This window comes from Dipodomys spectabilis, unplaced genomic scaffold (assembly GCF_019054845.1).
Source record: "Dipodomys spectabilis isolate Male_0828 unplaced genomic scaffold, ASM1905484v1 ptg000295l, whole genome shotgun sequence".
Lineage (NCBI taxonomy): Eukaryota > Metazoa > Chordata > Mammalia > Rodentia > Heteromyidae > Dipodomys > Dipodomys spectabilis.
Genome location: NW_024870972.1, coordinates 2461918 through 2476974, shown reverse-complemented (window position 1 = coordinate 2476974; position 15057 = coordinate 2461918).

Sequence of the window (15057 nt, the reverse complement as noted above, 5' to 3'; positions counted from 1 at the left end):
CATTTCCAGTGTGCAAACTGATTAAAACTAGAGTATTTTTCTTAAACATTAGAATTGGACTATCATTAGGGTGAAAGTTAGGTTTCAGTTGCAGCTGTATTTAGTGTTAGCATTAGGGCAATGGAAAGTTTAGGGTCAAACTGAAATTATCTTTGAATAACAAGTCATGTTAGAATTAGGATGAATGTGAAATAGGAAACTGCTAATTATATTAAGATTAGGATATGGTTACTGAGAGGGTTAGCCTCAATATTCCAGTTAAGGTTAGAGTTACAAAAATGGCAAGATAATGGGTAAAACTACAAATTAGTTTTAGAGAGATGAGTTGAATCAAAGTTAGGATGAATAAATCTAATGTATTTTTATGGCTTTTAGAATCCAAAGGCTATTAGTTCTATGGTTAGGGTTGCTGTTCTAATTCAGGTTAGACTTAGACTTAGGTAAGGGTAAGCTGTAAGGTTAAACTGAGTTTTCTGCTAACATTTTCAAGTAAAATAAGTGTGAAATTTAACAAAAATTACAGAGTTTTCCTAATTTTACTATTCAGGGTTCAATAGGGTTAAATTTAGAGTTAGGTTTCTAGTAAGGTTTAGATATATAGTTAGGGTTAGGAACTATAGTATAATTTAAGTAAACCTGCAACTTCTTTTTGGAGTTAGAGGAGTTCAGTAAAAGTTAAGATCAGTGGAAACTATGATATCTTTCATGATATGAAGATTTGAGGTTAATATTCATAATAGGGAAGGATTTCAGAGTCCAAGTGAGGGAATCTATAGGATTTGGAGAAAAGTGCTAATAAATCATTTCAAAGACCATGAGTATGTGTTAGCATATATTTTCCATTAATTTTAGGATTGGGTTACTATTATCATCAAGGTTACTCTTAGGATTCTGACCAGGATTAGAGTTAGGACTATGGAAATGGAAGGTTGAGAACTTGAGTGACTTACTTCCTTTGTGTCTGTATATGCACTATTCTAAGGCTTGGACTCAAGGATTGGGTTCTATCCATGAACATTTTGCTGTAGGCTAGCATTCTACCACTTGAGCCATGATTCCACTTCCAGATTTCTTTGGCAGTGAATTGGAGATGAGAGTCTCACAGATTTTCCTATCCAAGCTGACATTGAACTGAGATCCCAAGATCTCTGCCTTCTGATTAATGATAGGATTAAACTCATGAGCTACCAGTGCCATGGAAAATGCCTGACTTTTATTGATTGTTTTTACTTTTGTTCAAGATCAACATTGAATTCAATATTTGATAGCATTGTTCACTAGGTAACAAGCTGCCACTTGAGCCATATCTCCAAAAATGATTATCTTAAATAGCTGGAAATCATTAAATTTTCTTCAGTTGATATGAATCATTAGTGCTGTTCTAAAACTTATTCTAAACATTTATAAACCCTAGAGGTGATCTGAGCAGATTCTCATGGTTGACTTCTAATTGCATAGTATTTTAGGGATATGATTTTTTAATTATTATTTTAAGTAACAAATGAGTTATTAAACAAAGCAGTTTCTGCGTACAATATAACTGGATCAACGCCAACCCTTTCAACATTCGCATCCTTCCTCTATGAACCTCTTCTTTCACTCTTCTTAATTTTGTAGGATATTTACTGGATTACTCTCTGGACTTCCCACCTTTTCTCCTGGTCATTCTTGTACTTTTCCCCCTTCACCCCTGTTTTGATTAGCCACTTACATATGATGCAGCAACTCTACTCCTAGGCATTTACCTGAAAGATTACAAACCAGGATATAGTAAATATTTCAGCACAACCATGCTTACTGAATTAGCCCAGATACCCCTCAAGAGAGAAATGATTCAAGAAAATGTAATGCACACACACACACACACACACACACACATACACACACACACACACACAGAGGAAATCCTACTTACCCATTAGAAAGAGTATTGTACCCTTTGTATCTCTCATTTCTCATTTGTTCTGCCTGGTATCCAATTGTCCCTTTACTGCAGTAAGTGACACATGCAATCTGATGTAAAAGATTTTCAGAGAGTTCGCTAGCCATAGATTCCTAAATATGAGTTCTATGCTCATTCTCTTTGTTTATTCATGCCTTTGAGTAGTGATTGCACAGTTTCATTTGTACCATTTGCTACACAGAAAAGACATGACCGCACATACATGGATATACATACATACATGGATATATGCACACATATGGGTATATATTAAATACTTGAATTAATTTTATGTTTTTGAGAATTACGGAGCTAACAAAAATCACATGCATTTTACTTCCTAGTCAATTCTTTCAAAACCTAAATAACTTTGTCTCCTTTGAATACATAATTTTAAAGAGAATATCACCATCTCTAATCTTTCAGTGGCCTTGAAATTAGATGTTCCAATGGGAAAAAGTTATTTAGCCAGTCCCAAATTGTGCCTTTTCCAAGTTATCAGATATTCAATCTATCACATGCCCAAATAATAGAGAATGGAAACAGGTCTACATTGAGCACTCACAGTAGACAGCTCTCTGGACTTTCTCAGGAAGAGCTTTCTGCCATTGTGGAATGGATAGGGCTGGATAATATGCAAACAGACATCATAGATTGAAAGTATTGTGCTAAGTTGACACCTGAGATATTGGATGTTTTAACTGCATAGTATTGGTTTTCATGAATCAGTTTATCAGATTCTTTACACTATATGATGTTACTAGACTGTGGAATGCATGTTTATTGCATTTACTTTGTATAACGTATTTTGAAATTTGGTATAAATCGTTTATCTTTTTTCTTGATATGGATTACTCCTAGTTGTCAAGAGTGAGGAAATGCCCTGGAACTTTGTAATTTGAAGTCTTATGTTGCCATGTATCATATCCTATTTTCCTTTTACAGAGTTGGTAAAAAAATATGTAATTTATTTTATTTTTTTGGGGGGGGGCCCGGTCGTGGGGCCTGAACTCTTGGCCTGGGTACTGTTCATCAGCTCTTCAGCTCAAGGCTGGTACACTACCACTTGAGCCACAGCGCCACGCCTGGGTTTTTTCTGCTTATGTGGTGCTGAGGAATCGGACCCAGGCCTTAAGCATGCAATGGGAGCGCTCTACCACTGAGCCAACTTCCCAGCCCTGTAATGTATTTTTTATTTTTATTCATTATCTATTACAGAATTTGAACTCAGAGCCTGGGCACTGCTCCTGAGGTCTTTTGCTCAAGGTTAGCTCTCTACAACTTCGAGCCACAGTATCAATTTTAGTTGTCAGTGATTAATTGGTGATAAGTGTCCCGCCGGGACTTTTCTCAACCTGGCTTTGAACGGTGATCCTCATATACCAGGCTCCAGATTAGCCAATATCAGAGGCATGAGCTACCTCCACCCGGTTATATGTAATTTATACTGTAGTTTTCTGAAATCTTTCATCCTACACTGAATATTTTTTCTTACGAGCTTTCTAATAAATATGTAATCTATTCAATTTTGAAAAGTACTGTGTACCTCTCACTTATTTGTATCAGTCCATGATTAGCATCAGTACAGTTAAGCACATTACATCTCAACAGGAAAATTCTACTGAAGTTCTGATCCCCTTGAGCTAGATAAGGAGAATTCCTGTAAAAGAAGCCTCTCCTCAATTATGAGAAAAGATATGTTTGGAAGTTTAGTTTAGTTTAGTTTTTTTTTTTTTATTTTTTGGCCAGTCATGTGGCCTGAACTCTGTGCCTGGGCCCTGTCCCTCAACTCTTCAGCTCAAGCTTAGTGCTCCAACTCTTGAGCCATAGCTCCACTTCTGGTTTTTTCAGCTTATGTGGTGCTGAGAAATTGAACCCAAGGCCTCATGCATACCAGGCAAGCATTCTACCAATGAGCCACCATTCCAGCCCAAGTTTGCAAGTTTTTGAGAAGAGGAATTTGGCATTTGGTTTGCATCCTTGATTAGTCATGAATAGATATTATTTGGCTCCAAATTTTGTCTCCTTGTAGGTTCCCTAAACAGTTACACATCAGCCTCATTCCATCACATATCTTTAAGTCCTTCTTTTATTTCTTTTTATCGTTATTGTTTTGTTGTCGTTGTATTGCTGACCCTGAAGCTTGAACTCATGGCCTAGGCAGTGTCCCTGGGCTCAATGCTAGTGCTCTACCACTTGAGCCGTGCACCACTTCTGGGTTTTTCTGTCTGGACATGCTTTGAATCATAATATTCAGATCTCAGCCTCCAGGGTAGCTAGGATTACAGGTGTGAGCCACCAGTGCCAAGCAAGTCCCTCTCTTTCAGATATTATTCTAAAAGCCTCCAATCCAAGGTCACTCCTAAGATTGTAAATGGAACTATGCCAATAGTTCCTTTAATTGTTCTGGCTATGGTGTTTTTTGCAAATTATATTGAAACTACTTAACTGTTCTCTTCCTAATCCATGATTCTAGATGTTTTAGTAAAAATTACTTAAATTTAGTAGCTATAAACCCTAAATCTCTCAATTATTAATTTCATTTAATTCTTTCAATATGATTATTTTTCAATACAAATATGAACTTATACTCACCTTCTTGAATCTACCCCTTGGCATGAGCTGTGCCTGGGCCTATTCTACCTCAAATGCTAGAGGTTGGCAAAAGAATAGCCTACAGTATTCCTGCCTAAGAGTGAGGACAAGTAGTTGCGTGCCTAAAAGAAGCAATGCATTCCTGGCATGGGAAGGGGTGGGAGAGACAACAGACTAGAGAGCAAACTGGCAGTCACAACATTTAACAACTTCTCCTTTGGGGACACTGATCTCCTGCAAATTGGCAGTGATATAACTCACCTAGTGAATTTTCATATATGAAGGAAATTGTCATGTCTCACTACACAACTCACTTGTAGTCAAAGAGAGGGTCATCTTTTCTGTCCTCCTTAGGCCCAGTCTCATTTTATCTCCATCTTAGACTTTGCCCAGACTCTATTCCTACCAGAAGGTCCCAGATGAGGAGGAATGTGTGATCTCTTGGCTTTTGATTAGCCCTATGGGAACTGAGGCCACTTTTAATTTTGATCCTGTTCATTCTGACAAGGCTGTGGTGGGTGGTGGGAAAGCTCATTCTCTGAATTGTTCCCTATTACCAAATCTCTTCAGAGAAAGTCAAGGAATGACAGATTCTGCCTGAGGGAGTGAGTTTCTCCATTTCCAAAGAGGTCAATTAATATCTGATTATGAGGCCCACGTGGTGGTCCTTCCCCAGATTCTCCAAACAGGAGTGGATGTTACCTCGGACACCAGGCCATCCTCATATTTCTTCAGCTCTTTCACATGAAAATAAAGGTCACAGGAGTTGAGTTGAGAAACAAGGAGAAATGAGAGTAGCAGAAGAATCATTGGCATGGGGAGGAATTAGAAACTCTGTGTGAAAAAAGGGCTCAGAAAATCTAGGATCAGAGTTCCAGGAAGATGGCAGAGGAGAAGCTGGAATCTGAACAAGCTCTCGCATAGAAAGCAGTTTTAGAGTTCCAGTGAACAGTCCTAAGCCAGAGAATCACAGCAAGGGTGACATCACAGAACAGAGAGACAGGCCAGAGAGGGAAAATCCAGGCAAGGAGACACATCTGAGCACTTGCCAGCAGCCACTGCGGTGGCGAAAGCTGTGGCGGTAGCGACAGCAGGGCACCATACCTGAGCCACAGAGAATCCCGGATGAAGGAGCCTGATGCAGTGGGAGAGTGGATTCTACTCAACACCAGCAAGAACCGACAAGGAGCGGACATCTTCATCCTGCAGTTCGCAGACCAGAGACAACACAGGAACCAAGACTTGGCGTGAGTAGAAGCCGGACGTCCTCACTCCTTCTCAGGGAGCAGAGGAGGGAAGGCCACCTTTCCTCCCCCAGTACCGGAGATCTCCATCTTGGATACCAACAAAGCTCAGAGCAGCTGCTAGCTCCAACTCAGGCCTTGGAATAAAATGGGTCATTTAGCAGGTCACAAGAACTTAATGGCGGCCTGACCTTCCAGACTCAGCTCCACCCAGGGAAAAGTCACCCAGCTCGGGCGCCAGCCCTAGGAGTGGGTTTCTTCACTGGGTAATCAGAGCCAGAGGCTGCCCCTCCCTCTAGCAGCCTCAACAATCAATTGAAATTCAGTAAACAGAAACCCTGAGAATGGCTCCAGGCTGGGCTCTGTGAGTTTTTCACAAAATAGCCCCAGGGAAAAGCTACTGTTTGTTGAAAGGGCTCAACTCTACCCAGAATGTGGCCTCATCACTGCATCCCTCTCTTTTGTGATTCTTAAAGCAGATCAGCCTCCCATTAAACTATCCTGGGAGGAGGATCTCAAAATTCTGCGTAAAGCAGAGCATTTTTCTGCCTGTTCGAAAAAACTGACTTAAGAAACCAACCAAGCCACAGGACCACAAGCAGACCAGAGGCTCCAAGAAGAGGATGGTTACAGACACAAGGGAGATACAGGATTTTTCCCACCCCTCCCCCCAAAAAATCAAAGAACTTTCTTCTTGTTCTTCTTGTTCTTCTTCTTGTTCTTCTTGCTCTTCTTGTTCTTGTTCTTGTCTTCTTCTTCTTCTTCTTCTTCTTCTTCTTCTTCTTCTTCTTCTTCTTCTTCTTCTTCTTCTTCTTCTTCTTCTTCGTCCTCCTCCTCCTCCTCCTCCTCCTCCTCCTCCTCCTCCTCCTCCTCCTCCCCCTCCTCCTCCTCCTCCCCCTCCTCCTCCTCCTCCTCCTCCTCCTCCTCCTTCTCCTCCTCCTCCTCCTCCTCCTCCTCCTCTTTTTGGGTACCTTATATAAAATTTTTTTTTCTTTTCTAAAACTTTTTTTAATCTTTAATTTTTGCCTTTTTTGAAAAAAAAATTGTTTTCCAGTAACTTTTTTTTTTCCTCTTATAAGTTTTATTTTAGGGATACGTAAATATGCATTCTTCTTTCAATTTTTGTCTTCTTTCTCTTTTTTCTTTTATAATTCTTTTTGTTTTTTGTTTAGCTCTACTGAACTTCTGATCTTTTTTCTTCCTTTCTTATCCTTTTCACCTTTTCGTGTCTTTTGTTCTTCTTTATGTGACTTAACTCTTGTCCTGCACATCCTCAGATAAGCCCGTAGTTAACTAGTAGACCCTATCCCCCATTGTGTACACACTTAATCCACAAATTTATTACTCAATTCAAAACCTCTGAGACTTAAATTCCTTAATTGCAGTACTACCTATTTATACCTATATAATATTTTAAGCATTTTTATTATTAAGTTTTTCACATCTCCTCTATGTTCCTCTCCTTCTCTCAATATATTCACGTTCTTCTCTAAATAGGTTGTTTTCTCTTCTCCATAATATTATTAATTTTTACTTTTCTATTTTTTTTCTGGTCTCTTTTCTTTTCCCTTTCCCATTCTTCTTTTTTTTTCTCTCTCTACTTTCATCCTACCCAACCTATTTCCTGCATTGATATTAGGACTTAGTTAACTCTCACTGTGCCTCCCCCCACCAATCTATTCCTATTTTATACCCACATCTCTCCCTAACCCTAATAATTTCTGGTTTTCCAAATTCTTCTCTGCGGTTCAAAGCCCATTTACATATAGTTTTTTGATGTTGAATAGATGTATCTGTTGAACTAGATTGTATCTGTAGACTATTGACTGTACAAATTCAGATTTTGGCTGATGGTTGCCTCAAATGGGCAGAATAAGCTGGAAAAACACAAGAAAAATGGCAAATTCGGGTATCTCAATTCCCAATCTTGATAATCAGGGACAGAACAGATAATGAATAATCCAGAGGAGAGTTTCCAAATAGCTCTACAAACACTGCTGGCAAACATGATAAATGAAAAGATAGAAAACATACAAAGCACTCTGAATGAGCATGATAGGGAGAGAGAGGAGGCAATCCAAAAGTTTATACAGGAATCCCATATGTGTGAGGAAGCTACTCAAAAACTGATACAGGATTTGCGTGAGCAGATGAGAGTACTCAAAGAGAAAGGCAGGGATGGCTTGAGCAGGCTGAGAACACTCAAAGAGAATTGCAGGAATCCCACGAACAGGAGGAAGCTAATCAAAGAGTAATACAGGAATTGAGAGAGCAGGAAGAGAATACACAAAGATCACTAAAGGCATTCATGGAAGCCATTAACAAAGAGCTGAAGGAAGTCAGGGAGACCATAAAGGGAATGCTGAATGGAACCCAACAGAAGGAATGGGAGTTCAAAGAAATCATAACCAATCAACTAAGTGATTTGAGAATAAGCAATGAACACAAAATTAAGGAGGCCAAGAAATTCATACAAGATGTAAAATAGAGCTTCAACAAAGAATTTGAAGCCATCAAAGCTGACCAATTAGAAGGGAAAGAGATAAAAAACAAAGTAGAAAATCTTGACAGCAGGTTAGACCATGCAGAAGATCGAATCTCAGGGATTGAAGACAGCCAAGATATTATAGAGAAAGAACATACAACCATCCAAGACAAGACCAAGAAATATGATAGATCTATCCAACACATGGAAGACACCATCAGAAGGACTAATCTAAGGATAATAGGTTTAGAGGAGCACCTAGAAACAGAAGTTAATTGTCTAGGAAATTTGTTTAACAGGATCCTAGCAGAGAACTTCCCAAACATACAAAAAGATAGGCCTGTTGAGATACAAGAAGCTTTTAGAACCCCAAATAGACCAGACCAAAATAGGACATCCCACAGTCACATTGTAATCCACACAGTATCAACTAAGACCAAGGAAAAGATCCTTAAAGCAGTCAAGGAGAAAAGATTAGGGAAACCAATTAGAATCACCTCAGATTTCTCAGCAGAGACAATCAAAGCAAGAAGAGCCTGGAATGATGTATGCCATGCCCTTTAAACAAACAACTATCAACCAAGAATACTGTACTCAACTAAACTCACCTTCATAATTGAAGGCCAAATAAAAATCTTCCATGGCCAAGAAAAATTGAAACAATACATCTCCACCAACCCAGCCCTACAAAAAATTCTTAAAGATGTCCTACACATAGAAAACCAACAAGACCACAATAAAGGCCAAGAAACTGTACCCAAACTGAGAATCCAAGAACCATAGGAAGAACAAAGTTTTCGCAACCCCCAAGAAGGTGGATAACATGGCAGAAACTCCCAAATACCTCTCTCTTAACTTTAACGCACTGAACTCCCCAATTAAGCTACATAGACTCTCTAGTTGGATTAAAAAGCAAGATCCTTCTATCTGCTGCCTTCAGCAGTCACATCTTGCCCCTAAAAACACACTCATTTTCAATGTTAAAGGCTGGAACAAAATCTACCAAGCAAACGGCCCCCCAAAACAGGCGGGAGTTGCAATCCTAATATCAGATAAAATAGACTTCAAATTAAAATTCGTGAGAAGAGATAAAGAAGGTCGCTACATACTAATTAAGGGTTTTCTCCTTCAGGAGGATATTACAATTCTAAATATCAATTCGCCAAACAAAGGAGCACCCAAATTTATGCAAGAAACCCCGCTTTCCCTCAAATCCCTTATAGATCCAAAAACATTAATTGTTGGGGATTTTAACACACCACTCTCCTCTCTAGATAGATCAACTCGGCAAACACTCAACAGAGAAACCACAGATCTAAACAGCTGCAGAGATCAACTAGACTTAACACACATCCACCGAACATTTCACCCAGCAGCATCAGAGTACACTTTTTTCTCACCAGTAAATGGAATATCTTCTAAAATAGACCACATTTTAGGCCACAAAGCAAACTTGTCTAAATTCAGAAACATTGAAATTATACCTTGCATTCTCTCTGACCACAAAGGAATAAAATTAGAACTCGACACCAAAAGTCACCAAAGAAAGTCCGGTATCACATGGAGGCTGAACAACACACTGCTGAATCATGAGTGGGTCGTGGAAGAGATTAGAAAGGAAATTCAAATGTTCATGCTATTCTACAAAAATGAATGCACAAATTACCAGGTCCTCTGGGACACAGCAAAGGCAGTACTCAGAGGCAAGTTTATAGCTCTGGGCTCCTACATCAACAAATTGGAGAGATCTGAAACCAACAAGTTAATGACACATCTAAACCTCCTTGAAAAAGAGCAACAAGATAAACCCCAATCCAGTAGACAGAAAGAAATAATTAAAATCAAATCAGAATTAAATGAATTAGAATCCCAAAAAACTGTAGAAAGAATCAACAAAACAAAGAGTTTGTTCATCCAAAAACTTAACAAATTTGACAGACCCTTAACAAATCTTATCAGAAAAAGAAGAGAACACACCCAAATAATTAAACTCAGAGATGAGAATGGAAACATAACCACGGAAACAACCAAGATTCAGAACATTATATGGGAATAGTTCTCAAAACTTTATGCTAGTAAGTTTGAGAACTTGACAGAAATGGAGCTTTTCCTAGCAAATATTGACATGCAAAAACTAAACCAACATGATTTAAACCATATTAAAACGCCCATATCAAGCATTGAAATAGAAAGAGCAATAAGAGACCTGCGAGCTAAGAAAAGTCCAGGAGCAGATGGTTTTACAGCAGAATTTTACAAGGCCTATAAAGCAGAGCTCACACCAATACTCCTTCAACTCTTCAATGAAATTGAAAGAGAAAGTTCACTACCGAACACATTTTATGAATCCATCATAACCCTCATCTCCAAAGCAGGCAGGGACTCATTAAAGAAAGAGAACTATAGACCCATTTCTTTGATGAATATAGATGCAAAACTTCTCAAGAAAATTTTGGCCAATCAATATCAACAATTCATCCAAAAAATCATACACCACGATCAAACAGGATTCATTTCAGGGATGCAAAGCTGGTTCAATATACGCAAATCAATTAATATTATTCATCACATCAAGAGGAGCCAGGATAAGAACCACATGGTTATCTCAATAGATGCAGAAAAAGCATTCGACAAGATCCAACACCCCTGTATGATGAAGGTTTTGGAAAAACTAGGAATCCATGGAAAATTCCTCAATACAATAAAGGCTGTATATGACATACGTACAGTCAGCATTATACTTAATGGTGAAAAACTAAATACATTTCCTCTTTATTCAGGAACAAGACAAGGATGTCCACACTCTCCACTTCTCTTCAATCTAGATTTAGAATGCCTAGCTACAGCAATAAGACAAGATGCAGACATAAAGGGGATCCAAATAGGGAAAGAAGAAATAAAACTCTCTCTCTTTGCAGATGACATGATCTTTTATTTAAAGAATCCAATAGAGTCCACTCCCAAATTACTCAAGCTGATTCAAAACTTTGGCAAATGAGCAGCTTATAAAATTAACCCCCAAATATCAATGGCTTTTCTGTATGCCAACAATGAGAAAAGTGTGGCTGAAATTAGGAAAGCAATTCCATTTGTAATAGGCCCACAAAAATATAATACCTAGGAATTAACTTAACCAAATAAGTGAAGGACCTCTATGATGAAAACTTTAAAATTTTGAAAAAGGAAATCAACACAGAACTTAAAAAATGGCAAAACCTCCCATGCTCCTGGATTGGAAAGATAAACATCGTGAAAATGGCAATACTTCCCAAGGTTATCTACAAATTCAACTCGATACCTATCAAAATTCCAACCTCAATCTTCAAGGAAATAGAAGAAGCAATCCAAAAATTCATATGGAACAATAAAAGAACCCGTATAGCAAAAACGCTCCTCAATGGAAAGAACACTGCTGGAGGAATATCAATGCTAAATTTCAAACTCTACTATAAAGCCATAGTAATCAAAACAGCTTGGTATTGGCATAAGAACAGACCTCAGGATCAATGGAATAGAATTGAAAACCCAAAAATGAACCTACAGACCTATAGCCATCTAATCTTCGATAAGGGAGCTAAAACAATAGAATGGAAGACAGACAGCCTCTTCAGTAAATGGTGCTGGCAAAATTGGTTAACTACTTGTAGAAAACTAAAGTTCGAACCTTATATATCACCCTGCAAAAGAATCAACTGCAAAAGGATCAAAGACCTCGGAGTCAAAGCAGACACTCTGAAAACATTACAGGATGGAATAGGAGAAACCCTAGGTCTCCTTGGCTCAGGCCGAAATTTTCTGATTAGAGACCCGGAAACACAACAAATCAAAGAAAGGTTGGACAAATGGGATTGCACGAATTTGCAGAGCTTCTGCATGGCAAAGGACATAGCTAGCAAGATCAATAGAAAGCCCACGGATTGGTAGAAAATCTTCACTAGCCATACAATGGACAAGTGTCTCATATCCAAAATATACTTCGAACTCAAAAAATTAAAGCCCCCAAGAACAAATCCTCAAAGAAACAACTGCCCAATATATAAGTGGGCTAAAGACATAAAGAGAAACTTCTCTGAAGAAGAAGGATTGCCAATAGACACATGAAGAAATGCTCATCCACCCTAGCCATAAAAGAAATGCAAATCAAAACAAATTGAGATGCCACCTCACTCCAGTTAGAATGGCAAAAATCAAGAACTCTAACAACAACAGATGCTGGAGGGGATGTGGACAGAATGGAACCTTACTTCATTGTTGGTGGGAATGTAAACTTGTTCAACCACTTTGGAAAGCAGTATGGAGGTTCCTCAAAAGACTTCACATAGAACTCCCCTATGACCCAGCAATCCCACTTTTGGGCATTTACCCAAATGTTTACAAACAAGACCACACTAAAGCTACCAGCACAACTATGTTTATTGCAGCATTATTTACCATAGCTATGATATGGAACCAACCCAGATGCCCCTCAGTAGATGAATGGATCAAGAAAATATAGTATATATACACAATGGAATTCTATGCCTCCATTAGAAAGAATGGCATTGCCCCATTTTTTAGGAAATGGAAAACCTTGGAAAAAAATTGTTTTAAGTTAAGTAGGCCAAGCCCAAAGAAACATAGGTCCCATGGTTTCCCTTATTTGCAATATCTAGTATATGTATGAGTGAAGCGGAAAATGTCAGATAATGTGATGTTAGGAAAATGAACCCTAAGATTTGTATTTTAACGTTTTTTTCTTTCATGCATGTGTTTCTAACGCATTTATAAGATTATTTCTTTGTTGCTTTGTATGTCTCTCCCCCACAGTATAACCCCTGCTTTCACTATATTTGATGTCAGTATAACTCGTGGAGGGGATGTGGAAAAACAAGTCGTTTAAGCATACAGGTGGACCTGTTGCAACAATGAGAAGTACAAGTTGTCATGTCGAAAACAAGCTTTACAACGTCGGTGCAGGGCGGGGGGGGGTGGTGATGAGGATTAGGTGGGAGGAGGGGGGAGGCTGGGAAAGGATGTGAAGGGTAAACAAAGGAGGAAGCTGCAATGCTTGGTAAGAAATGTATGCATTATCCTGCCCATGTAATTGTAACCCCTCTGTACAGTATGTTCACAAATAAAATAAAATAAAATAAAGAAAATCTAGGATCACTCACATCATTTGGGAATCACATCACAGGATTCAGGAATAAAATTAATAAATTATTACCTAAATTATTAACTCCACGGCTCTGACTACATTACAAGTGTTCTCTCAAAAGGTAGCTGTACTAATTTGATGAGGAAAAAGGAGCACATTGTTTCCTCACAATGTTCTACTAAGTATCTTCTTCCATAACCCAGGTTGTTCTTACCCTGTACTTGTCGGTTACTTTCATTTGCTGGATTCAATCAATGACACTTGAAAGTGTTATCAACTTCAGACATGTAATTACATTTTGTTTTAATCCATTTGTTATAATATAAAACAAATTTTTGGGGAAAATATGTCTATGCTATATTTTCTTCCATGCCATATATATTTGCTGTTAGTAAGTATTATTTTAGTAGTTTCATTTTAAAACCTGAGGAAAATGTTTTGTTACTGTTAGCACTAATTAGTTGCAAATTTTTTGTATTTTTCCATATCTGTATATTTGTTATTAAGCTTCTTACATTGTCTTTTCCCCCTACTGTTGCCTTCTTAAAATTGCTTCAAATTATAAACTCTATATGATGATCTGTATGTGTTCATTTATAAATATAAATTTTTATCTAATATGCACATTTTATATGATATTTTCATCCTATTGTATCTGCTCTGAAATCAATATGGATATCCTTCATTAAAGAAAAAACACAATGCCACAAAACCAGTGAAATTAAGATTAGGTATCTATCCAAAAATATTTAGCAATGATATAGTAGAAACATCCACTTCTCTTATATACCAAAACATGTTCATAGCTATGAAATGTGAATTTTCTTTATTCCCTCTTTATGTAACATCCAGGTTGATTACACAGCTTGATTTCTATGAATATTGCTGCCATGAACATATATGTTCATATTGATTTATATTCTTTCAGTATGTATCCAAGTTGCAATAATGGTCTTCAAGATATTTGTCTTTTTTGTATCGTGTAAACTACCATTATGATCTCCATATGGGTTTCACTAGTTTACAATTCCACACCACCAAACACAGTTCCTGATTTATTTCAAACTCTCCAGCAGTTTTTTGTTGTTGTTTGCGTGGTGATAACTCTTCTGGTGTGTAAGATGGGATCTCAGTGACTTTCCTATTTATTTTCCTATGTATTTCCTATGTGGATAAGAATCTCAAGCATTTCATTTATTTACTAAACATATTGGTATTTCGTTCTTGATCAATGTCTTTCTTTGTCTTGTGGTATTTGATCAATTTTTAAGTTTTATAATATTTGATTTTTTCCCATTCCAAATACTCACTTTAGTAAAAAGATTTTTTTTCTTTTTTCTTTTTGTCGGTCGTGGGGCTTGAACTCTGGGCCTGGGCGCTGTCCCTCAGCTCTTCAGCTCAAGGCAAGCACTCTACCACTTGAGCTACAGCGCCACTTCCGGTTTTCTGGTGGTTTATTGGAGATAAGAGTCTCACGGTCTCTCCTGCCCGGGCTGGCTTTGAACCGCGATCCTCAGATCTCAGCCTCCTGAGTAGCTAGGATTACAGGCGTGAGCCACCAGCGCCCAGCTAAAAGATTTTTTTTTTTTTCATGACAACTTGTACTTCTCATTGTTGCGGGAAGGGATGTGAAGGGTAAACAAAGGAGGAGGCT